Genomic DNA, 27818 nt, shown 5'->3' on the forward strand with positions numbered 1-27818 from the left:
ATTAGATACTAAGTTCTTTCAACTTTAATGGTGTGCTAAGGTCACTTCCCACCATTTTTTTTTTCAATGAATTTTCTGTGATAAATAGTAGACTTCAGCTAGAATTCCTGAGAATTCTAGAGAACCACAAAATGCAATAGGAAACTTTTCTTTCTATAGCACAACTCTGCTTATACCTTCTCCAGGCTAAAATCCTTCTACTAGCTCAAGAGAAAGCAAAGTCCAACTCCTGGTTATATTTCAGCCTTGTTTGTGTTGGAACCTATCAGGTGTGTTCAGTTTGGGCAGTTTGATTCCCTCAATAGGGCTTGAATAAAACCTGTCCCATCCTCATCTCTTTCACCTGGAATTATGTTGCCTCAACCTGCTTTTGAGATATTTTGCCTTCCTTAGGTCATCTAACAGTGGTCAATTAGATTGTGTGTCCCAGCATAGACATGTTCTTCATTTTAATCCATCTTCTTGCGAGTGTGAACCTCTTGAGATGTTATTTTTAGTTATGTGCCCCAACTGAATGAGGGTGTGTCCTCCGGATTTCTGGAGGCTTTATAAGGACAAGGAGTCACATAAGTCAGCTGGGAGAGGACATCGTCCTGTGAAAGGAAAGCTGAAGCCCTCTATGATCATCACCCATCACCACTACAACACAATTGCCATTGGGAAGAAAGCAAGTCTTGCCAACAACTCATTTTTGGACTTCTGCAGCCCAAACTCATAAGCCAATAAATTCCTACTATTTACACCAACCCATTGTGCAGTATTTGTGGTAGCGGCTCTTATCAAATGCTCCACCTCCCCATACATTCTGCCACAGAGGGTTCTTCCACCTCATCCTCCTTGCAGGACTTATGACAATATGCCTTGCAGAGAAGAGATGCATGGAGCAGACCCAAAGCTCCCTGAGAATTTGGAGTGTTTTTTATTACAACATTATCCCACCCCCACTCCACAAGGCTTGTCTTGATTCCAACTTGCCTTTTCATACATGTATTGTAGAACTGGCACAGCTGTGGTGTAGGAGAGATTGGAGCTCAAGGACCAGTGCTGATATTTCCTAGCTACAAGGTGGCAGACTGGCTATCTCACAGTCTACACACATTGAGGTCAATGATACTTATAGAGCTATTTGGAGGGCAGATTGGCGATGAAATGTGCCAAGCAGTTTGCTCACACAGTAGGCATGTACCTATTAAAGTTTTTGGTAAAAGTTAACTAGTTTTCTTCAAAATCTTGGAAACACCATACTCTATAAGCACAGCCCCATAAAATAAGGAAGAAAGACAAGCCAAGTATGGCATATTGGGATTATTTAAGAGCTTAATTTTCTTTTGAATTTGCTGCCCTTTTCTAATCACCCATTAGAATGGAAAATAAACAGCTCATCTCATCCAGAGATTCATGAATGAGATCTTGCTATTCAAATTTGCTTTATCTTCCTAATTCACAAATCTAGCCATTTGGATGTTGCTTGTTCAGCTCCTATCAATTTTTCGGATCAGAGTTATTTTTTTTGCATGAGATTGGAAGTACTCTTTTTAAATATCTAAGGATATTGAATGAGTAAAAGCAGAATAAAAATAAGCACATGATGTACTACCACTTGCCCTTTAGATTATTGTTGAATTGAATTTTTCTACTGTGAAAAATTCTCAAGATGATCAATCTGATACGAATTTTCAGAGCTCACTGGTTGAGGCCAGCCACATAAAAGAACTAAAGCCCCAAGACTCTGCCTTTGGTTGTTATTGGAGAACAATGGAAAGGAGAGATGAAAATGTATTTCAGTGACATAGCATCCTACCTATTCAATGGAAAGTGACTTTTCACTGAGAAGTGGGAAAGAAAATAACACTTGGTTTCAGAGATATTTCCCCCCCTGGGGAAAGCTTCTGAAGTAGATATTGTAGTTAATATTTCTAGAGAACTTGACAAAATGGGACCAGTGTTCACTTCTCTGGTTTCACTAATGAAACCCTTTCAAAATTCACAGGGGTGGGCCATGGTGGCTCAGCAGGCAGGAATGTTGGCCTGCAATGTCAGAGGACCCAGGTTCGATTCCCGGTGCCTGCCCATGTAAAAAAAAAAAAAAAATCACAGGGGTAGGGTCCAAAATAACAAATGCCTGAAAAGTTTTCCAAATGAATCATTCTCCAAAACAATACTGCAATCATTGTATTTATGCATTTGCATAAAGGTATTCAATCCTTAAAATGCTACATATGAGCATAGACTCAAAGAAGGGTGAGTCAGAATGAATTGAAAAGGTAGATTCCAGGCATACAGTGTTATCCAAAGAAAAAAGAAGGACTTCTCCATTAGAAAGTTATTAGCCAAGATGGTGCAGGAACCAGGGAGAGAGTGGTGGTTTCAACTTAGGTCTCTTTGGTTAGAACTCCAGAAAATGCCTAAATTCTCTCTATGGTACTTGATGCCAGCTTCCTTTAGAATCAATGTTCTATAACATTTATGGGGTGAGGATTCATCAAAGCTAAAAGTCTTAAAAAGATTACTTGAAGTTTTCAATAGCATAGGGTAGAAATAATAAATCTGACTAATTTGAAATGCAGATATGTTTAAATTTTTGATTTCCTGGTTCTTGTATTGATTAGTGAGGGCAAGAACATGATTAACTTAATCTGCAACCACCAAACGGGTATGTGATGTGGCAGATGTGAACTTCATTTCCTGACAGAAATCATGTCTAGAATGTGGTGGATCTTTCCCAATCTGTTCTGGAAAACATTTAAATGATCTCATTTCAGATGGGGAAAATGCCAGTCTAAGTATATTAAAACACAAGCATTCTTCAGAGACCTGAAACAAAATTTACCTCTCTTGTCTGCTCTTTCAGAATAAAAAATAAGATAATGGGATTTTATGAAATGAAACAAATCAGAAAGTCATCACAGATTTTTTAATCCATTGGTTAAAAAAATCAGTTGGTTAGTTCTGCATCTACTACTCTTCAATCGCTATTTTGATTTAACTTCACATAGATTGAGAATTAGCAAGTGAAATTCATTCACCAATGGGTATTTATTTATCAACAACTTCCATGTTCTCTTTGTTGTGATGGCTTCACAGACAAATATCCCAAGGAGAGCACAGTGTATTAAATGAAAATGAGAAAGTAAAGTCCTATAAATAAACTAGGTATGGTTTTTCTACCTTTTGGTAGAGGAAGTATCACTTAAAGTTTTCCAGAAACCTTGAGACCAACTGTTTTTAAAAATGAAGACAATCTTGCTGAAATATTCCTTAGTATAAACAGTATTGAAAATAGATTGGGGATCTCAAATTCACTCATTTCATGTCTACCTTTAAAGTCAATGTCAACTAGTAGAGAAGATTTCGTATTGCTTCATGGTTCATATGAAAGCCTTCCCCTCTGGACCCAACCCTCTTCTCCAGATGAATCTTTCACTCCCCTTGGCCCCCATGATCTCTGCCAATACAACTTTCCTTAGTTCTCAGCCAGTGAGAGAATGTTGGATGCACTCTCAGTTGTCTTTCATGAGCTGCCATACCTGCAAGCATGTTCTCAACCTCTCCCCACTCCGGCATGGAAGACCTTGTCCATCTCTCTTTCTTCATGGCTAACAACAACCCATCACTTGATATCTCCTTCAAATGTGCATTCTTCTAGGACTACTTTCATCACAATTATTCGGCCCCTTCTGCATACTCCAACCTCTTTAGGCCACTCTGATAGATGATTTGTGGATTTTTGTGCCTATTTCCTCCATTCCTCAAAGGCAGGACCATGTTGGAGAACATCGGCATCCCTAAAACCATATTGGGTACGCCCAATACGCTCAGCCAGCATATAGCAGATGTTTCATATACACTCATTGATCAAGGAAATACTGTCTAAAGTCTTCTTTGGTCAATGACTATAATAGAAATGGTTTTAAAATCATAGAAAGTCTTTAGAAGACATCTCTCTTCATAAAACATATTCATTTCTGCACCAGATAAAGGAAAACATCATGCAGGGAGAGCTGGAGAGTTATTCTTTAGAACAATGATCTTAAGAGATATGAATTTTGGCAGACACAAGACAGGTTCTGAAATGTTCTTTTTAGTTTTCCAAGGATACTTTATAAATGTCAAAGGGGGAATGTCAGAGACACCATATTTTGTCCAGTCTGGATTATTTCTCATCAACTTACATAAAATCAGTCAACTTACATAAAAAGTCCAATATTACTCAATCTAGTCTATGTGGCCAGAATTGAAGTTCCAACATTCTGGTTTCATTTATAGTCCTGAACACAGGAGAAATTCTTCATGCTGAAAATACCAGGGACAGAGTAAAAAAAAAAATTATGGTGTGTGATTCATTCAGGAATTTACAAAAACCAGTGTTGGTTTCTTTGCTTTGCAAAAACAAAGCTACAACTCATGTTGCAATTCACACATTCATCATGCATTAGCCAGCAAGAGAAAACACTACCTCATGTTCCAAGTTCTATATAGGGAATAGACATCTAAAGGGACTTGGCCAGCATATTGTTCAATTACATAGCATTGAATAAAACCCAGAACACTGAAGCACATAGACTTCACAAAGCAGACAAAAAGAATATAGTGTGAACGTAGAATTAAACTCAATACAGTAGGAAATCATTGTATAAAAAGGTGCAGAGTGAGTGCCCAGCAAGCATTCCTCCTGACCCCTTGAACATCTGTCAGCCCCACCAACAATCTCCTTGGTTACTGAAACACAGTCATGATCTCAATAATAGGTTCTCAGGACAGAACTAGTCTATTTGCATTTTCAACATAGTCAATGCAACATAATTTGGGAGCTAATGTATGAGAAGAGCAGGCAGTGGCATCTTACATCAACTGATGTGCTGGATATACTTTGCAATATCTTGAGACTTGGGAGGAGGGAGGATCTTGCTGGCATAAAATGGATTGAGTCCAGGGATGCTGCTTAAGATCCTACATGCACGGGACAGCCTTTACAGGAAAGGACCATCCAGCCCTAATGTAAGTAGGGATGAGCTTCAGAAGCCTCCACCATCCGTCAATAACTGATGTACTTTTCCATCATCTATCAAAAACCAATGTCTGTATCTCTCTATCATCTATCTCTCTATCTACCTCTCATCTATCTATCTATCCATCACCTATCTGTTATCTGCTCATCAACCGTCTGTCTATTTATCATCTATCTATCATTTATCCCATCTACCATCTGTCATCTATCATTTATTTATCATCTATCTATCATCCATCTATTTATCATCTGTCTATCACCTGTTTATCTATTTAACCATCCATCATCTATCTGTCATCTGTATCTAACTGTCTATTATCTATCATCTTTCTATCACTTATTTATCTTTCTATGGCAGTGGTTTGCATCTGAAGGTGATTCCCCAGCCCCCCAGGAGACATTTGGCAATGTCTGGAGAGACATTTTTGGTTCTCATAAGTAGGAGTGTTACCGGCAATGAGACAGCAGAGACCAGAGAGGCTGCTCAACTTCCTAACAATGCACAAGACAGCCCCCACTCAAATTTCCCATGTCAAAGATCAATAATGCTATGGTAGAGAAACCCTGAGCTCAGCTGTGCAACGACACATGGTGAGTACAGAACCACAGCTCCAAGTGTATGCTTGGTTACCACGATGTCAGCATGCATTCCCCAAAATAGGAAGCATCTCTTTGAACATTAGTGTCCGTTTTGTCAAATGGAACCATCAGGCTATGAATGCAGAGTGTTTCAAGTAGCCTGTGGGAATGATGCGCTACCACATTTTTCTTGAAGAAAGAACTCTCCAAGAAAAAAGTGTTCTCCGAATTGACACGAAGAATCACCAGGGCTGACTGATCAAAATGCTAAAAGATGGCAAAATTTGCAGTAATTAATCTGTGATTTATATTCATGAGAGCAAGAAAGTTATTTTTATCAATAGAAATAGGTTCTAAAAACAGGGGGAAATGCATAATTGAATGCATTAAAAGATGCACATGTGCTGTATTACTGAATCAAAAAGCCGCTTGTCTATATTTTTAAGAAAAATCTAAATTCTATGCTGATCGATTTTTTTTTAAATAAGCTTATATAGACCAATATTTTTTTAAAAATCTGATTTCTTAAATATTTAATGGGCAACCTAGATTTCTGGAAGCAAAAATATATATATATATATAGCATTGTGAACATTCCATTTTTCTCTGTAATCAATAAAAATATATAGGTTAATAAAACTTGTAGAGGTAGATTCTGGTGGAAAAAGCATTTGGATTTGAACATTAGTGCATGGGATGTGAATCTTGCTTCTTTCTGTTCATAGTTGGTGACACTGGGCAAATAACATTTTTTTATTATAAAAAGGTGTGGGTTTGGCAAAGGCATGATAAAACCTACCAAAGAGTGTGTAAGCTTTATGCATCTACCCGGTACATGTATGAGATGGGTGCTCCTTAAATGTTAGCTCCCTGACCAGAGCATGGGATCAGAGATGTGTATTCAGTTAGTCCTTCCTTCTTAAATAGTCCCATTTCTTCATGCTTGTCCTGGGAAAGCAATTGCCACATTTCTTCTCCATGATGGTCTGGGAGTCAACAAGTGACATATTTTGTCTGTGGCATTTTCTGGGTTTGTATCTGTTTTGAGAGCAGGAGAAAGTCCACAGGTTGCCAGAGATAGGACTCCCACACACAGTGAGACAAGTTCTGAGCCCTCAAATGATGTACAGGGCAAACTATTTTGGGTTTGTTTACCTCCTCCACCAGGTCCAACTATGCATCAACAAACACCAATATAGAGTTTTTGAACACAATTTTTCAGTAAATTCCAGGGCTATTTTTCTTTCATAGAAATGTTTTCCATAAGCCACTTTCTTTTACAAGTACTTTCCATGATGCCTCAAGCTGGGACGCCTGCTGATACACCAAAGCCACGAGATTACCACACGACTCAGCAATTCCACTCTTAGATATAGTCACAGAAAATTGAAGACAGGTGTGGAAGCAGAAACTTTTACATGAATGTTTGTAGCAGCGCTATTCACAATGGTCAAAAGGTGGAAATAAGCCAACGGTCCATCAACAGATGAATGGACGGACAAAATGTGGTCCACCTACAAAATGGAATATCATTCAGCCATAAAAGTTCTAATTCATAGTGCAAAATGGATGAAACTTGAAGACATCATGTTGAGTGGAATAAACGAGACACGAGAGTACAAATATTGTACAATCTCACCTACATGAAAGACTTAGTACAAACAAATTCATAGAGACAGAAAGCAGAATATAGCTGACCAGGAAAGGAGGTGGGGGAGAATGGGGAATGACAGCTAATGGGCTTCTTTTCTTTGTGATGAACATGTTTCAGAATGGATTAGTAGTGATGGTTTCATAATTGTGAATGTGCTGGACACCACTGAATTATACCCTTTAAAGTGGTTAAAAAGATGAATTTTATGACTGTGAATAAAAGCAACAATTGAAGGATATAGAGAGGGAAAATGTATATGGTTCCCAATTGCCTTTTGACTAGAAAACATGTCTTACACGACTTCGTTTCAAGTATTATCGACTTACGCTTACTCCTGGGATGGAGATGACAATGAAGAGCAGAGGAAAATATTGTGGATAAGATCCATCAACCCCTGTGTCAACCCCTTCCAGCTTTCCTCCCTGGTCAAGAGAAGGTAGAAAGGTGAATACCACATGTCCTAGGGTACACAATACCCGCGGAGATCAATTGACCTGAATTCTTCCAGGCATGTGGAATGGAAGTGAACTTTTTCCAAGCACCAATTTGGCCCAGCACAGTAGGAAAGTAGTGGGTACCTCTGCGGATTCCCTGGGATGACCCACTGATCATCCTGGTATGAGGGGGCTGCAGAGTGGATGTAGGGCTGTCACTCTCTCACTCGATAGACATGGTGAGGTTTGAGTGTTTCTTCTGAACAGATCAGTCCCAAATCCATCATTCCGGGCTGGGCAAGAGGCAAGTTCGCCAGTCTTTCTGAAACCTAGTTTTCACCCCTTTTGAGGGCCTGCATTCAGGTGGTTCTCCTTACATAAATAACCCCAATTCCTACCACAGTACCTGAGAAAGCATTCACCACACGTGTTTACCATGACAGTTGGGGCAATTAATGGCAAGTCTCGTTTTCTTCTTGCTCACATCAGTTAGAATTCCCTAGAGTGGATTCTGATATCTGCAACTAAGTACTGTAATTGAAACATGAGCTAACCTTCACTGGGTGTCTTGAGTACACCAGGCGTTGTCCTAAAAGGACTACATATAAGTCCCCAAATGCTTCTATGTGTAGGTACTGTTAGAACTCTCATTTTCCAGGTGAGGAGACTAAGTCCCACGGAGGTTGAGTTATTTGTCAAAGATGGTTAAATTAATGAGAAGATGCATGGGGAGTCGCACCCACAGCCTGATTCCACAACTAACACTCAAGTTCATGCTCCATGGCCAAGGGAGCCATGGGGGCAGCTGAAGAACATGAATAGTGGCTCTGTATAGCTAATGACAAACAATGAATCACGTTGCTCCATTCTCAACTCAACTCAGTTTGAAAGAGCTCCAATGTACAGTTGGGCTGAAATGACCTGTTGTTGGGATGCAATGATGGGTCAAACCATCTGACATGACTGATTTGAGTGCCTCTGCAAATGCAGCAGCCCAAATAAAACAAAACAAGGAAGAACACACCACCACAAACACCTGGAACCTGTATCGTGGGGATGTGCCAATGGGTCGAACGATTTGACATGGCTGATTGAGTGCCTCTGTAAGTACAGCAGCACAAACAAGACAAAACAAGCAGGAGCACAACCCAACACCTTAAACCACATGGTTCCAGGGCAAAGTCAATTCACATGATCTCCACAAATGTATTCCACAATTTCAGCAATATTTCCCCCCGTGTAAGATCTGAGGGTGTCATGTCTAGACAGGTCTTTGGTTTGCTGTATCTTAGCAGAGCTCTTCCAAATGTGCATGGGTTTTCTGACAAGAGCTTCTTGCACAATATTCTAAATATTTGTGGTTTGTTAACCGGGAGGTCAGAACAAATGACTTTTACTAAGAGGAGAATCTAAACCTCAGATGCTGAGTGGGATGTTCAGGCTATTACATTAGGTCTCAGATTGGCAAAAGAGTCATGAGGTTCTCAGAAGCTGGAGCATCCATGTAATTAAAATATGTTCCTTAAAGTTGCATTTTCATCCTCAGATGGTTTTGCTGTCATGACAGCTCAGACTATTCTACAGGTGGGCTTTTGGACTGAGCTCAGAAGCTGCGTCTTCCCACTCGGTTTAGGGTCCCCATGGATGACAGAATTTTGAAGGGCATGGCTCTGTCCCAACCAGTTACTTGGACCTGAGAAGATGTTTCCCTCTGCTCCCCTCCTAGATCAGCTGTGGTTCCGTCATCTGCTCTGAGAACTTGGTGGCTGTGGGCTTTCTCCATTCTTCAGTGAAGACCACCTGGGTTTCGTTTTTATCGCCCAGAGATTCTACAGGACAAGAACATAACTTCACTTATTTGGGGCATGAATACATTGCAAACGCCTGCTCTTGGATGTTTCTAACTCAGCGATGAAAGCTCTATAACTCTCCAGTAATGCTTTTATTCAAGGTGATTGTCTGCATTTCGTGATGGCCTGGTGATTTTGTTTTTCCTTCTACTGGCTGCCTCTCTGTGCTCAAGTTGTGGCATGCTAATGTCAAACCTGTCTCCTGTTCTGTTCCCTAAATTACCCTTACTTCATGCAATGACTCCAAGGAGCCCCAGTTGTTTCACAGCCAGATCACACCCGGATCAATCTGCATAGCTCAGCTTGTTTATAACCCTGCCTTCTGGTGGGCCAGCCACTTGGTTTCCTGCTCCATCAGGAATTTTCTGAAATACCTAAATTAGATCATGATTTCTGGAAATGTGCTTTTGCTTATCCATTAATATTGACTTCATGGCTTTAAATTTGGAAATTGAAAATCACCCCCACATCTAATCATCACAAAGAGAAAATTGTGCATGTTCTTGATTTAGTAATACCTATAAAAATTTCAGGATCCACCATGAGGCTCTTCTTTTCCCCCAATTCCCCCCTTTCCACAACCTTCCCTGCCCAGTCAGAATAATCATCAATTCAAAATCACTTATCTCTTCTACCAACATTTCTAAAATTCATATATTCCAAATATGGCAACTCTGAAGAAGTGGTTATGTACAAATATTCACATAGATCATCACCCACAAATTCTTAACTCACTCTACAATCATTTCCAGTGTCCAGTCTCTTCAAATAAAATATAAGAAAGAGGACTCATCCAACTTACTATTTTGGAAATGTTCTGTAAATAGGGAAAATTTGCTCTGTCCCTGATTTCAGACTCACCTCACAAAAATGCTGTCATCTCTTCCAGGAACCCACCTTGGACATACTTCAGAGGCAGAAGTCACTTTTCTGGGTTCCCCATGGGATACTGAATGTATCTTAAATATACCACCCCCATAATGAAATGCAATGATATCTATGGGTAATGAGCCAAGATGATAAAGGAAAGTTGGAACCATTTGGAGAGAGAAAGCCTTAGAAGTCAGTCAAAGTACCTAGAGTTCAGAGGAAATGGTAGTGTGACCAAGGCTGGACATTCTAGGATGGACATTTCCAGATTATGGCAGAACCTGGGTTGTGCCTTCATCAAGGAGTGTGTCCGCTCGATATTGTTGACCTACAAGTATTTTTGTTGGTCATCAACATGACAGATGGCCTGTTTCTTACTTGTGTCCCTTGGACAAGTTTCCTAACTATGTCTGACTTTAGATCTGGGTAAGATAAAGTCACTGTTGAACTCATTGGCAAGAGGCTGGAACTTAAACAATGATGAACTTCAAAAACAAATGGGTTTAAGGTAGAGACAGAATATTAACCAGGATATACATAAAAGAATGTTTCAGTGACTGTCAAAGAGTGAAAGCAAGATGAAAATTATGCCAGCAAAGAAAAAAGTCAACATAACCACATTATTATATGAGAAACATTTTCTACACTGTGAAAATTTGGAATAGCCCAAGAACATGATGGTTTTGTTTGAATAATTTGAAAGTTTCTTCTCTGTGATGAGAGCTTTGGCATACATTTTCATTCCCCATGCTAAAATAAAATGACCCCAACCTTTTTTCTTCCCCCATTTTCCCTCTCTCAGAATGGCATCATTGTATATACAGTGGCTCAACTGAAAATGTGGAAGTCAATGTTTAATCCCCTTTTCTCCCTCACTCTCAACCTAAATAATGGAAAAAACATGGAATATCTCAACAGACCAATATCCAATCCAGTCATTTCTCCTGTGTCCTCTGTAAGACTTTTTGAGGCCACTCTCATTCCTTCCTCGCAGCAACATGGAAATAGCTCCTCCTAACTGATTTTTCGGCATCTCCTTTCTCTCCTTGCCCCACCAATTCTTTGCACTAGAGTCATAAGAATGACTACATATTAAGTGCTTACTCTGATGCTGACACACAGTAGGCTCATATAACTGTTACCCATTATTATTCTAGGAATGATTAACTAATTACCAGAGGCAAGTATTGTCAGTCGCTAGCCCAACTTCTCATATCAACTGAGCAGTTTTCCTCCAAGCTACTACAGGCACACAAGCGATTTGGTCACTATCAACATCAAACAGCACGTTTGAAGAACCTTTCTGAACATGAAGTTCATTCACTTTAGATCCAGTTAAGTATAAGAGTGTGTATCTATAAAAATGGCAATGAGGTGAGTGGGTGAAATTTTCGAAAGAGATCCATAGACCAGAAGGCTTCACACACATGGTATCATGAACACGGTTTCAAGAATGGTTAATCTGAAAGGACTAAAGAAAAACGGGGGCACTTTCAGCAACAGTTTCCTTCATATAGGAAATGTGTAGTCTATGAATGTTGCTGAAAGTCAATTATTCACTTGAAATAATTTCCCCTATTTTATTTCGCTTACTACATGGTAAGAAAACAACTCCCCAGAAATGATAGAACATACTTTGTTTCATCTTTAGATACTAAATAAGAAAAACTTGATCATTTTGAATGCTGGTGCTAAAGGAGAGTTGCAAATAGATACAGTGATGGCATTGTCTTTGTTGAATAATGAGGAAATTCAGGATGCTGGAAGGAATGGGATGGGACATCTGTATTAAAGGACCTCACAGGACAGCATCTCAAACTTTCATGTGTTCAGGAATGACTCTGATTCAATAAGTCTTGAGCTGGGGGTGAGAACTTCCATTTCTAGTGAGCTCCCAAATAAAGCTAATGGTGCTTGTCCAAGGACCATGTTTTGAGTGGCAAGCCTCTTAGAACTTTGCTGTGTGCAACCATAACCACTAGCCACATGTGGCTAAGTAGATTTAAATTCAAACTATTTACAATGAAAGAAAGTGAAAACTTCAGTTCCCCAGTAGGCTAGGAGCTACCATATTGGATAACACAGGCCAGAAAATTTCCATTATTGGTGAAAGTTCTACCAGACAGATGATGATCCAGAGCCTTAGCTATCACCCAGAAAAATCAAATTGGAAAGTAATTGAAGTACTTTTAAGTTTTGGAATCATTCTTTTTTGATTATAAGATTCTAAAAGTCACGGGCTATATCCACGTAAATTCTGTCCATCTTGCTCAACATAATGAGAATATCAACACATGGCTCACTAGTTATCTAAAAAGCCTTCATATTAAGAAAAGTTACATTCTGAAAAATTCCCTAAACTGTCATATTTCTAAACAGATTTATAAACACATTCCCATATTTTCCATATACAGTGTAAACAGAGAAGCCTACAAATAGTTACATACACACACCTCTTTCTTCACAATTATTTTCCAACCTTTATCCAAGACAAGAAAAATTGGGTTTTCTAAAATGGAAACATGGCAGATAAGCAAACAGGTGAAAAGTCATAAAATCACATTAGAAAGTGAGGGATATAAATTAACACAATGTACTAACATTTTAGATGTACTATTTAATGGTTTGAAGCTGTTTTGTACCCCAGAAAAGCAGGTTCTTAAGGCTAATCCATTCCTGTGGGTGTCCACCTACTGTAAGTGGGACCCCTTGATTAGGTTATTTCAGTTCAGGCGTGTCCCAGATGGGCCTCCATCCACTTATTGGAGTCCTTTATAAGAGAATAAGAGATGGAGAGAAGACACAGACAAAAACCCCAGAGAAGCTCAGAGAAGAAGCCACTGATGCCAGAAGTTGAAGCAACGAAACCTGGGAGACACCAGCAGAGGTCTACAAGTGCCTAAGCCCATTAACAGAGGAGATGATAATCACCAATAGCTGGTCTTTCGGAAGAAAACCTTGCTTTTCAATGGCCCAAGAACTGTAAGTTTGTACGTTAATAACTCCCCATTGTAAAAGCCAATCCATTTCTTTTATATTGTATCTCATCAACTTAAGCAAATAACACACTAGATGGCTCAAATTAAGAAATCTAGGTATATTAGTGAGGGTAATGCTAATTGCTGTGATGAATTATGGAATAACAGTTTATTTGCATTGAACAACTGCAGGTGTTTCTGGTCAGGCAGATTTCCTTCAAGTGGTGATGGAAAACCCATATTCCTTGCCAGATTGGTGTTCTGACATCTTCCACAGGTTTCCCAAGGCATCCCTGTTTTCGTTGGTTGATTTGTTTTTAGCAATTGATGTTTTTATTGTTATCTTTCCAAATTCATTCAGCTGAAATGAAAAATGCATGGAAGCTCACCCATGAAAGGTTTCCGTTCTGCACCCTGATACTTATTTCCCATCGGATAGAATTCAATCAAATGGACACAGCCAACTGCAAATGAAGCTGGGAAATGTGGGCAAGCTGGGGAGAGAGAAAAACTAACTTGAGATTAGATGGCAGCCTCTGCTCACTGATAAAACCATCTGTTGATGTGCAGACCAAGCAATGGAATCTTCACCCACTTTTCCCAGGAGTGTCAATTGGTCCAACAAGTTTGGAAATCCATTTGGCATTATCTAGTAAAGCAACATGACACAGCAATGCCCTTCCTGGGTATATACCAAGAAATTCTTGCATAAGTGCCCAGGAGACATGTATAAGCGTGTTCATTGTAGCAATGCTTTTCATAGCAAAAGCCTGGAAGCAACCCAAATGCTCATTGACAGAAGAATGGATATATTGAGTATAAAATGGTCACACAGTGTAATATTGTACAAAAACAAAATGAATGATCTGAATCTACATGCAGCACCACAAATGGATTTTAGAAGTTCAGGGTTAGGAGGAAAATAATACAGAGGACCATAGCGTGTGTTATCAATTAGTAAAATTCAAGAGCAAACAAAACGGAATAACGACCTGTCATTTAGGAATGCACAAGTCTTTGGCAAAATTAGAACGACTTTTTCCAGTGAAAGAATGATTCACAGAAAATTGAGGAAAACAGTTCATTCTGGTGGAGGGAGCAGGGGGTTTCAAGGAGGGTTGGTGGATGAAAGAACACAGAAATCAGCAATGAACAAGGAATGGTTGAGACTTTTAAAGTGGGTGGTAGAAACAGCTTGTCTGATTACTTTCCTCCATGTTTTGTTTGCCTTGCATAGATGTGTCTGAAAACGTTCCACATGCAAAAAGAATTTCCTTTAGGTGCAGTAAGTTGGATGGTTTCCTCGCTCCCAAGAATTCCATCCTGGAAAGGGTCTCCTTGAGCCCTCTTTGACTGTATCTGTGCTATCACTTCTGGATTTTCCTTATACCTTCTCTTTGTAAGGTCTCCAGCATTACAGAGTAAAGCCTGCCCTGACTCAGTTGGACCACTTTCAAATAGAGCCAGAGAAGGCTCTACTCACAATGACTTCACACATATTTACAATGGGTTCACACACTCAGCTCAGGGATATGAATCATGATTAAGGACCTGGTTTCTGTCGGGGTGCATAATTAAATCTACCACAGAAACAGAAGACAGCAAAATCACCCACCAAAATGCACAAAACTGTAAAAACACTACACCAAATAAATGGTGAGATGGACACTTGTCCACATGTTAGTGATCAACACAGGTCAACCATCTATTTGATTGACCTCAGTGGGCAGCAAGCAACAAGCAACTCAATTTTTTTGTCACACTGTCACGTCTGCAAAGGACTACAAAAGTTCTGTGAGTACTGATTTTGGAGTTGCAAATGCGTTTGAGTGAGGAGATGAATTCTCAATGCAGAAACCCAGCCAGGAGGCTCCCCTGTACATATATTTGTACAATGTACATGCATATGTACATATGTGCTGTGGTGGATTGAACCATAGACCCCATTTGGACAAGCACTTGCTCTTGGTCGCCATTGTGTCTGATGGGCAACCATTGCAAACAGGATCTCTGAAGATGTGACTTCAGTTAATGTGTGACCCCACTGAAACAAAGGTTTTTTTTTTTTTTGCATGGGCAGGCAGCAGGAATCGAACCCGTGTCTCCAGCATGGCAGGTGAGAACTCTGCCTGCTAAGCCACCACGGCCTGCCCAAAAAGAGTTGGTTTTTAAGATGGATTCCTGGAGTTCTTTATAAGTAGAGTGAAAGTCAAATGGAGAGAGAAGTCATGGGGATCAGCCAGAAGTTAGAGGCCAACAAAACCAAGAGAAGAAAGAAGAAACCACCATGTGCATTGCAATATGAGAAAAAGCCAAGGAGCCCCAAAGATTTCCAGCCAACCAGAAAATATCAACCCTGGGAGAAAGCGAGCCTTCCAACCTCTGAAACTATAAGCCAATAAATTTCTGCTGTTAAGCCAACACATTGTATAGTGCTTGTTTTAGCAGCTAGAAAACTGAGACATGTGATTCTGTGTATAGATGTCCATATATTTTATATATATATATATACACACACGCACACACACATACATGTACATATATGTATATTAATTACACATATGCTATGTGAAATTGTGTATATGCCTAAGTAATCTGTGAATATAAGTATGTATATGTCTATGTGTTCATATGAATGTATATATGCATATGTCCACATATGTAAATGTGTATGTGTATACATGAATACATATGTATCTCTGTGTGTATGTTTGTATTGCTCTACCTAAATACATCCATCTTATTCTGTGTTAGGCAGTGGTTTGGCACAGATTAAAGACATTACAATTTAGGGGGGAAATGTACACACTAAATTTATCCTACAGCCACCTTGAAACAGCATCTGCTATGTAGAGGTACACGTAGAGTGAAGGATCAGAAAAATAGAGAATGTGCCAACTTGACCAGAAATACTGAAATAAAAGCCACAATTCCACTTTGAAAATCCAGAAACCCCAGGACGTTTCATGACTCAGGGAAGGCCTGCCCCACAGCCGACAAAACCAAGAGGAGAAAGAAGATGCGCCATATGCATTGCCATGTGATGGAAGAGCCAAGGTCGCCATTGTGTCTGATGTGCAACCATTGCAAACAGGATCTCTGAAGATGTGACTTCATTTAATGTGTGACCCCACTGAAACAGGGTGGGGTTTTTGTTTTTATTTTTGTCACCCACTGAGACCTCCCTCTAGCTTTTGTGGGTGCTGGAGAGCCCTGGCTCTTAGCCAAATGCTTATCAGCACCCCCAGCCCTCTGTTGAAGTTCAGCACTCCACGTTTATATTAAGAGTGATTCAAACTCAGCTTAAATTGAGCAAGACAAAGGCAAGGACTCTCACTGAAATAGAACGTTTCCCATAAATATTCTTTAATCTGCTTCAGAGAGGAAGCGCTTAGCTTCATACTTCATGCACCTCCATCTAAATATGGGGGAGGGCGTATTTTCATTTTGTTTGACTAAGCAGCTGCTGCTATCCTCAGAGGCCTCCCACACAAACTCAACTTCAGACAGCCTTTCTTTTCGCTTGGAAAGAAGTCGTAGAAAACCACCGAAAGACCTGAATTTGCACAAGGCTCAAGAAATAGTGGTCACAACCAATGAAGACAAAAGACCTGATGAGCTGAGAAACATCTTAAGTAGTATGCTAAAGCATACAAATGTTGTGACAGGGTCTGATATATGCCCTAGAGCTGTGGATGTTGATGAGAAGCAGGCTTTGTAAGAGAGTATTCAGACCCCAAAAGGCAGCTGGACGTTTCTCTAATGGCATTACACAAGCATCTTATCAGCCAGAATCCAGGAAGCAAACAAGCAAGGCATATCATGTCTGAAGAACTTAACTATGGGTATTTCTCACTAATAAACACCTAATTAGAACTAATGAAACATCATTGTTGCTCGCAATTCTGTATTAAGCCATAACACAGAATGACTCAATACAGCTTGCTTACTTTTCCTGTTTGGAAACCATTGTTTAATTTCAGTTAGGGAACCTCATATTTAAAACTTGGCGGGCAAGATTCAAGACTGGAGTCAATTTTTAAACAAAATTTGATGAAACCCTTTTGGTTATTCCTTGAACACTAGGTTTAGAGTTAAGTGCTAGATTCTTGCAGTGTAAATGACTTTTTGGCTAAGTAACTCGTTGTTGAATAATTGGCCCCGATGTTTGCAAAGGGGCCTAACTCGAGAACACACTAGCTTTAATTTGCCTTAGCAAAATCAATTCTTTAGTTTGATCATGGTATGCCATTTCTTAACTCATATTTGCTGTGAGAAATACAGATGTGTATTGGAGGACAGTAGAGAAATGGAGCTGGCTATAGAAAATTACTGGTGATTTAATAAGTACTTCCTTGTAGAGCTCCATGAATTTTTCATCATTCCTGTTCTCTCTACCTCATCTTGGATCCTCATATTGCCACGGGCTACCAAGAAGCCAGTGATTCTTTCCCAACTTTGCTTTCTGCATCAGTCTTTTTATCATGATCTTTCAGGGTTCTTGTAGCATCTTTGATAACATCCTCTACTGAAGCACTCTGATGTATTAAGGCTCTCTCCTCCAAGTGACATTTCAACCCCTTCTTCAAGGTCAGAGTCTTGTGTTCTCAAGATCTGACCCAGAATCCTTTCATCTCAATTGTTTGACAGATGTTTGTCGAATGTGAATCAACAAATGTCCTAGTTAAACTTCGGGAGAGTAAATGTTTGTGACCACTTGTTTAACAGGTAATGACCCATAAAAAGAGTCAGCATTGCCTACAATTTGTTGTAGCTGCAGCTGAACGACAGCAATTTAGCTCCCTGAAAATAGGAAAAAGGAAAGTACACAGAAAGCAAGGTCATGATGATTTCCCAGATAACCCAGCTAAAAGAGGTGAGTTCATGCAGAAACTTTCAGATCGAATGTCAGGAGATCACTTCGATTTCCACTCGGGTCAGGTAAGGTGGTTCACAACAAATCATGCTTAGCTATATATAAAGCCAAGAGGCTGAGACCATTCCTAAGAAGGTTAGAACTTCATGGGCAGGAAACATTTGTCTGGAGCTTGAGAAGTCTGTGCATCCTACAGAGGATTTTGGGAACCCTCCTATGGAAAATCAAATCCCTTGGAAGGGTTGTCTCTGGATATCAAAGGGAAGTAAAGGCAGATTTGCAGAGGTATTATCCACAGACACACTAATATTTTGAAGCTCATCATCACCCATAATTTAGAAGCTGCTTAGTGTCTGAGCAGAGTTTTCCTACATTTGATTCTCATATACTTCTTTACCAACTGTGACTTCTCCCCTGAAGCCACAACACATGTAAGGAACCTCCTATGACAACCCACTTCAAACTTGGATATCTGATATGAATCAAAAAAATCTTAGGTCCAAAAGAGAGCACTTGGTTGTCCTCCTAAAGCGGATCCTCGCTCAATTTTCTATGTAAATAAATGACACCAATATTGGCCAGATTACTCCAGTTCAAACCCAAGACCCGTTCCCAATTTCTCGTCATTTCTTCTAATGAACACCTACATCGCGCCAGTTTCTCATGACTGAAAACCATTCCCACTTCTGTCTTCCCTCTATCTCCCTTCGAACAAGATCCAGTTCCCAGGATTCTCTTTCCAATTTTGGATTAGAACAAATCATGTGCACCAACAAATGACATATTTGTAATTTTAATCTCTGCTGTCATGGATGTGGGCATTTGCATTGAAGATATAATTCACTAAAGTGTGGCCACCTTGAATTGGGGTGGTTCTCAATCTGGATTACTGGATGCCTTAATAAGAGAGGAAATTCAGGCACTGTCAGTCTGTAGAAACCAGAAACCAGGAGAAGCCAGAAGTCAGTAGAAACCACAAGAGCAGACACAAGGAGAGAGAGAGAGAGAGAGAGAGAGAGAGATGGTCCTGTGACAGAGGGCTGCTATTCCCAGAAACTCCCAACTCTGAGAGGAAAGACAGTTTTGCTGACATGGTGATTTTGGAATTCTAGTCTCCAAACTGTAACCCAACAACAAGAGTCTTGTAATTTGAGCCAAGGCTTTTATGGTATTTGTCATAGCAGCCCTCGCAAACTAAATCAGCCTCCAAAACCTCTTCTAAGTGTGTCCATTTCCTTCAGTCCCAACAAAGGTATCTTTTGCTTTTCCTGGCATCCCTGCTCTAATTCTGTGGCTGAGGACCACTTCCACTATTGATCCCATAATCTGCTCTCTACATGACAACCAGAGTCTTTTCAAAAATGAAAACTAGAATATGTCACCCTCTTAATTGAAGCTCTCTGATGATACCCCATTATATTTAGCATAAGATTACAATGTCTTCTCATGTCCTCCTGGCCCAGAATTGGCACACCCTACCTAGCTCTCTCTCACCTGTTTTCCCCTAGCTGTTTCTTACACTCTATGCCCTTGGCTGGGTGGAATTTGGCCCAACTCTTCGAAGGACTGGATCCTTTCCATGATTCCTGCCTCAGCCTTAATATCACCTTACCCCACTGCCCTATTCTAAGTTTTCCTCCACCTCATTCTCTAGAATAACATGCTGAGCTCTTATGGAGTACAAGCGGGCAAGAAGGAATTTCCTGGCAAGAATGGATGCAGCTGCAAATTAGATTTTGCTTCATGACCACATGAGCAGATATTCCAACGTCTACCTCTATAACAGCTTTTCTGTACTTTTAAAAGTGAGACACTCAACCTTATCAGCACGGCTGCCCTTCACACCTACACACAAGATAAACCGCATTGTGAAATAAGAATCCATGTACTCGTCAAGAATTTAATCAAGTTGATATATGACAAGCGCTCTGAAGTCAGCCTTAGAGCAGGGGAGAAGAAAGAGCACTTTGAAGCCCAGGGAAATAAATTGTCCTTAAATTGGAGGATCAGTAAAAATGGATGTACAAGTTTGGATAAGGCAAAGAGGGCTGAGTTAAGACAACTTTTACCACGTATGGGGGAAAAAAAAGACTTTTAAACTTTCAAAGCCTATGCGAGTCCAAGCACAAACCAACGGCCATCAAAACTGCCATTATATTTCCACAAATTTCATGTGAAATTGAAATTATATATTTGGGGATGGCTTGCCATGAACCACAGATTGAGAGGTACTGACGTCCTCAACTCTCTCTGGACTAGGGTTTGGCACAAGGCTAACTAATTTAAAAAAAAAAATTTTTTTTTTTTTTGCATAAGAACAAGGAAAAGGAGAATCTTGAGAACATCATTGCCTGTCAAAAGAAGGTGAAAGAAAGGACCCTGCTTTGATGGCAATAGGTGTCATGATAAAGTTGTGGCTCTTGGAATATTAAAACACATCAGACCCATTTTACAAAGGAGCACCCAGATGTGGGGTGGTTGGGCAATAAGTTGTTATATGGACTGTGATAAACACCCCCAAATTGCAGGTGGCCCAAAGTTTTCATCAGTGGAAAAAGTTCGTGGCTAACTTTTCTAAATGATTCCTTTAAATTCCTTTCAGCTTTCCAATTGGGTCTCCACTGTAATAATAAGCAAATAAACAAACGAAAACATCTCCTTGCAAAAACTCACAATGCCACACTATCACATGAGCTCCAAAGCATATAAACAGTCACTTCAGATTCCTGAAATTTCCTGCCAAACATAAAAGATAAATCATTCCAGAACACAGGCCCAGATACCATCATCAAGTTAAAGTTTATTTTCCACTTATTCCACCGCCAAATGTTCTTTAGTAGCAATTAAAGTTGAGTTCTTCCACTGCCCATGCTAGGGAGGAAACTGGAAGAATGTCTTACAAAGTGAGAGCAGAACACACCCTTTCAGGCTTTCAGTTTTGATCTAAATTAGGATCATTTCACATAGGCATTTTTTTTTGTTGAGGCCGCCATGATAAATTCCAAAAGCCGTATAGACGCATGAACTATAGGAAGAGATTTCCTTGTGGCAAGGTCCATGGAGAGAGTCACTCTTTTTCCTGACCACCATATCATCTCTCTGTTTCTGTAATACCCTTTCGCATTGGCCACCTCTCAGCCAACTCCACTCTACCTGCCTTCCCATTTTTTCCCTCCGTATTGGTTCCAGTCCTTATTTCTCTTAGCCCAATGGCTCTAAATATGTCCACACTTTCCATTCTTCTCATGGATCCCACAGAACCATTGGAGGCATCTTGAACACATCTACGCTTCAAATGTATTGATAATCTACGTTTTTTCCTCCAATCACTCTCCCAACTGTTTATCATTTAGCAGAGCCATCTCATACTTGACCCTCAACATCACAACTTTATTTTAAACATATCGGGAAGGAGACATAACTTTGGTGCAAACATGCACAGGTCAACCTTTCACCTTAAGCAGTAAAACATTTCTCATGTCTTAGAGGATACTTGGAAGACTGTGTCATAGACTCCAAAATCACTCCTAAACTCTCTTCTGCTTAAGCTCTTTTTTCTCTTTCTAAATAATCACCCACACCGACCTTTTCAGTTACCACTCATTATTCACAAATGATTTCTGTGTGTGCATAGTGTCTATTTATATATACATATATTCTGTGTGTATGTGTGTATATGTATATAAAATCTCAGACTCCTTCTAATGCATTAGACCCATATTTGCAATGATGCATCCTATCTTTGCTTGCATGTCTTTAAGCAGTGATTCACAACTTTTTGTCTCAGCAACTTTGTACTCTTAAAAATTATCAGTGACCCCAACGAGCTTTATGTTTATGTGGGTTATACCTATCAATATTTATCACATGAATTCTTTTAAAATAACAAAATTGCATTCCATGTTTTGCATAAGTAACATTCTTAATGAAAAATTATAAGTAATAATGAGATTAGTAACATTGTTTTACATTTTTTAATAGTTTGGTTGAAGTCGTATATCTGTTTTTGTGTCAATCTTTTGCAACATGCTGTTTTGGTTGAAGAATACGAGTAAAAAATTCAACCTTATACACATGTGTAGTGGAAAGCTGGAAAAATATTTTAATAGCCTTTTTAGGTAATTGTGGACACTTTTCTTTGATATTACATTAAAACTTGACAAGTGTTGGGCTCTTTAAAGCTAGCGGCTGTGTGGAAGGTGAAACTATATCCATGAAATTTTCATACTCAGTAAAATTAGCATAACGTTGGTCTTTCTTACATTCTGAATGAATCTTTCATCCATGTGTGATTTTGTATTATCATGTATTAATCATTTGTGAAATACCAGTGGTTTGGTTTGTAGATTTCACAAATGTTGATGTTTCATTACAGGAAACATGATGTTTCTTAATCCTATCACCAATCTCATGAAGAGTCCTTAAGTTTTGGAAAATGGACAAACTTACAAAGGGAGAAAAGAATGAAAAAGGATTTGGGGGAAAAAGTCCCATTAAGATTCATCAGTTATATCAAAGGACTCATTCCTGAATGGCAGATGGTATCACATGTGTGTTAGTCTGAAAGGATTACGTGCCCTAGGAAAGCCATGTTTTAATCCTGATCCAATCTTGTGGGAACAGCCATTTCTTTTAACCCCTATCCAGTGCTATAGGTTGGAAACTCAATTAGATTATTTTTATGGAAATGTGACTCATTCAATTGTGGGTATTAGAGAGAGAGATGTGACTCCACCCATTTTAGCGGTCTTGATTAGTTTACTGGAATCCTTTAAAAGAAGCAAGCATTTTTGAAAGAGCTACAAAGAAAAACCCACACAGAGACATTTGGAAATGAAGAAGGAAAATGCTCCAGGGGAGCTTCATGAAACAAGAAGCCTGGAGAGAAAGCTGGCAGACATCACCACGTTCGCCATATGCCTTTCCAGTTGAGAGAGAAACCCTGAACTTCATCTTTTTCTGGCACATGCCTTTCCAGTTGAGAGAGAAACCCTGAACTTCATCTTTTTCTGGATGCCTTAGATTGAACATTTCTATAGCCTTGCTTTAGTTGGGCCATTTTCATGGCCTTAGAACTCTGCAATTAAATTTTCAATTTAACAAATTCCCCCTTTTCAAAGGTGGTCTGTTTCTGGTATATTGCATTCTGGCAGCTAGCAAACTAGAGCACCATGCTTTCTTCCCACAAAACTCGTATTGTCCCGTGGTCTTGAAGAAGCCACCATCAAGGTAAGAGGAAGAGACAAGGAAAGAATCAGTGTGGTGGGACAGAATCCTAAAATGTCCTCCACATTCCCACCCTATGACACACGCGCTGCTTTCTAATTATTCAACCAAAATCGATTTAGCAGCTGTGGTGAAAGGACTCTGTAGAAAGAATTAAGGTCTCAAATCAGTAGACCTTAAAATAGAGAGGTGACCCAAGGGGCAGCTTAACTAATTGGTAGAACTGTTAAAAAGGAATGGGTCTCTGATGGGGAAAGAGATTCAAAGCCAGAGAGATTCAAAGCAAGAGAGTTATTTGACCTGAGGGAGGTCCTGCTTTGTTGGCTCCCTGTGACCAGCATCTAGTGGTCCCCAGCCCAGCCATCAAGGAAATAAGGATGTCTCCCTCGATTCCTCCAACAACCAAGCGAGTTTGGAAAAGGACCCTGAACCTCAGATGGGAATCCTGCAGAACTGTCTCCTGAAATCCATCCCAAAGAACTATGAGCTAATAAATGTGTGCTGTTTTGAGCTGCTGGATTCGTGGTGATTTGTTAATGCAGCAAGTAGAAGCAAGTTTGAGAACAATTTGTAAGAAGGAATGTTAGGTGCTTTATGGGATATGGAAATGACTGGACTCAAATAGACCTGAAGCTAACACAATTGTAAGGAAAACGTGCTGTTAAAGAAACAAGGAGACTGCCTACAAGTGATTGTAACTGTCCTCCTGGCTCTGAAGTGGCATGAGCAAAAACAGGACAACAGAAGGTGGGAAGCCCCAGGGGAGGAAGTATTCTCACCCCCCACCGGGAATATGCCCTGAAATGTAATGGTCAAGGTAGCTGCGTGTCCGTTGGATGGGGTAGCTGAGAGTCAGCCTCTTCCAGGATATTTTCCACTAGCAGAGTGTGGCATCTTTATAAGGTTGGCCCTGCAGTCATTCATAATTACTCTAAATCAGTGACTGATTTAGAACGATGCATTTCAGCTCTAGAAAACGTATAAAGGAGCACAAAGTCACACTTATACTCTCCAAGGGCAGATTGGAACAGCGATTCTTGAACAACTTTAGTCAAAATAGTCTTTGACACCCAGTAAATATGCTCGTCTTTTAGCAAATAACTTGTTGCCCATCATCTGGAACTGAGAGTCCATTTATGGTCCAGAGTGAAGCCCCATGGGATATTCTCTGCATCACCCATCCAGTGAGGCAAGCTTGCAATGACTGGGGAGAGCTTTGCAGGTAGAGTAGAGGACAGGAGGTGAGAGCTGGCAACACACACCTGTATTGTTGGAACATCACCACATGCCATATTCCCTTCAGTTCTCAGGAATGTGGGAATGAGTCCAATTTCCCTGAGTCCTCTATTATTCTCTTGTCCCCACTTAAAGGAAACTTAAGACAAGAAGAGATGAAGAGTATGTGTGATAACAGTTGACAAAATTTAACTTATACAATGTCAATTGCCATTTTCACCCAGACATCTACTTTTATTCTTGGCAAATATTGGCCAAGGCTCTCCAAAACTCTTAGGCTTTATCCAGATTGAAGAATTGTAATCATGGCAAGGTTTGAATCTGCTCCGTATTTCCTTGGTTACAACCATTCACTTTGTAAAGTGAGATCTTGAGACATCTATTCTCAGCTAATCCCTAAAAACCACTGCAACATTTATCTTTTTTTTTACTTTTATGGGCGTAAGGTGGAAGTAGAAAGACTATTGAGATAACTATTGTAATAACGCAGCAAAAAAGTTTACCTTTTATAGAGAAATTTTCTTCTTTTTGTCATGAAAATTCTTCTGACTTTTCTGATTGACCTGTGTGAAGAATGGAATTGCAGACACATACTAGTGACCATATATGCAGAATGTTTCAAGGAACAGATCAGAAAAGACAGAAGCTGGATATAAAAACAATTGTGAAATAATTGACTTTGCTTTTTGAGGCTGTTGAACTTTAGGGTAATTTGTTACTCAGCAATAGGTAGCTGATACATCCTTGAACCTGACTCAGGAAAGTAACTCATTCCCTCTCAGAATGCCACTACTTGTGACTTCTATTATTCCAGAGAAGGGACTCAAGAGAGTAGGATTCATGGTATATGTAGAAAAATTGCTTTTAGTGATAGTCATAAAATGAAAGGAATGATGATGGCAGAAAAGAGATAGGCAGCACATATTTCCTTTTATTAAACTTTATAAGTAGAATCATGTCAATTAAAATTACAATATAATAAATATTGTGGTATAAATTGGGGGGGAGTAATGCACTAATACTTTCTAATAACATCTTTTTTAGAACAAGAGGAAAAAAGTAAAAATGCTTGCAAATGAGTGAGTTGTGAGTTCCACATGGTTGGTCTGAAAGATTGATATACACTGAGAATGAAATATCTTAAACTCTGTTTCTTTTTCATTGCCCTGGGTTGTTGGGAAGTGACTCTAAATTTGGGTTTTGTCTTAATTAACTTCCATGTAGGAGACAATGCTCACTAAAAGACATATTATATATATTTAAATGCAATCATTTGAAACCCTCATATACAATGTATTATAAAAACCCAGGAGGAGCTGTGGCAATTATTTAGGACTTAGCTAAATAAATTACTTTAGGGAAGAGTAATTTCTCACTGATATTAAGAATGGGAAGTGCATGTAATAGTTAAGCCCACTTGTGGTTAGATTTGCTATTGTCTTAAAATTCCCTCCCCTTCTTTCCTGTTCTGGGAATACATTACTTCCATTGTGATTACTTTGGGGTCACTCAAAGGAGAATTTTATTTCTAATGAGGCAGGTCTGGAAAAGGCTTTTACCCAAATTACCCACTTTTTCCCAAATTTTACTTTCCAAAGTGGGTTACTTGTACCCACTGAAAGTGGAAAGGGAACTTGTGGTTCCCATGTTCTGGGACGGATAATAGGTTGTTTCCATGATGATCCCCAAATTCCTGTTCTCTTCTACCCTCAAACTCATGAAGCAGTCCGTGTTTCAATTAGCAAAGTATATTTCCAAAATATTTACACAATTCTTTGCCATTTTAAAAAATTCATAAGTTTCCTAAATATTATATTAGGCTGAGATTCAGAGTCCATATATATTTGCTTCCCCTAAATATTATATGTTTGCTATTTGTCTGGGTCAGTAAGTCATAAAAATAGAACCCGAGATGTTTCAGAAACTAAATGTTTCTTTGTCTATACTTCAAAATTGAGATTTGTATCCCTCAATCCATTAGCAATTTAACAAGTTCAGTGAAATCCAAAGAAACTTTTCCAGCTTAGTAGAGTCAACAGTTTTGTTGTTTCAGACACTTTGTAAGTATTGAAAAGTAGAGACAAACTCTAGCTTAAATGACTGAAGACATCCTATAACTTTTTCCCCTGTACCACCTTCAGCCATTTAGAAATTCTCACTGTAGAAACAATGCAGACAAACAATTGCTTTGCAAGATGTGAAGTTGTGCTTGACCATCCACTTTAATTCCAACAACTAAAATAATTAAGCTTAGCTCTGTTTTTTGCTCTTTCCACCATCATCTGTATTCTCAGATATTTTAGTGAGCAAAAGTGAAAGCTGTTAAAACCAGGCTGCACGGGTTTGACTCTGTTACATACCCCAGAAAAGCCATGTTTTTTTAATCCAATCTTGTGGGTATAGATCTATTGATGGATGGGAACTTTTGGGTCTTAACCCATTTTAAGTCCTTTAAGAAAGCTGAGAGAGTTGAGAGCAGCTCAGAAAGAAAATGCCTGGGCAGAAGCCAAAAGGCCCCACAGGAGCTGAGAGAGCCGTTTGAAACCAGAATCCAGGAGAGAAGGACAGAGATGTCACCAAATGCCTTCCCCTGGACAGAGAAGCTCCAGATGCCAGCAACCTTTCCTCCAAGAAAGCATCCTCTTGTTGGTGCCTTAATTTGAACATTTTCATGGTTTTAGCATCGTAACTTGTTACTTCATAAATCCCCTTTATAAAAGCCAATCCTTTGCTGGTATATTGCATTCCAGCAACTTCAGCAAACCCAAACACAGGCCAAATGCAAAAAAGCAACATATGGTGAATTCCTCATTTATCATTTCCCCATAGAGTAGCTTTATTCCATATGGTTCTAGACTGGCATTTGCACCGTAAGGGATGTAGCATCCTACGTTAAATATCTGTGTCTGTAAAGTTTTCACTAGAACACAGACAGCATCTTAAAATCCACGTTGGTTTGTGGACGTATCCATGTTAATGTTTCACAAGCATCTAATCCTATTTATTAGATGTTTTCGTGTGTTAGCATAAGGAAGGTTGCTATGAATGCTACGGCTATAACATACTTGAACACAGCTTCTAATTGAGTTGACACTAGAAATTGTTCT

Source organism: Tamandua tetradactyla, chromosome X, assembly GCF_023851605.1.
Source record: "Tamandua tetradactyla isolate mTamTet1 chromosome X, mTamTet1.pri, whole genome shotgun sequence".
Classification (NCBI taxonomy): domain Eukaryota; kingdom Metazoa; phylum Chordata; class Mammalia; order Pilosa; family Myrmecophagidae; genus Tamandua; species Tamandua tetradactyla.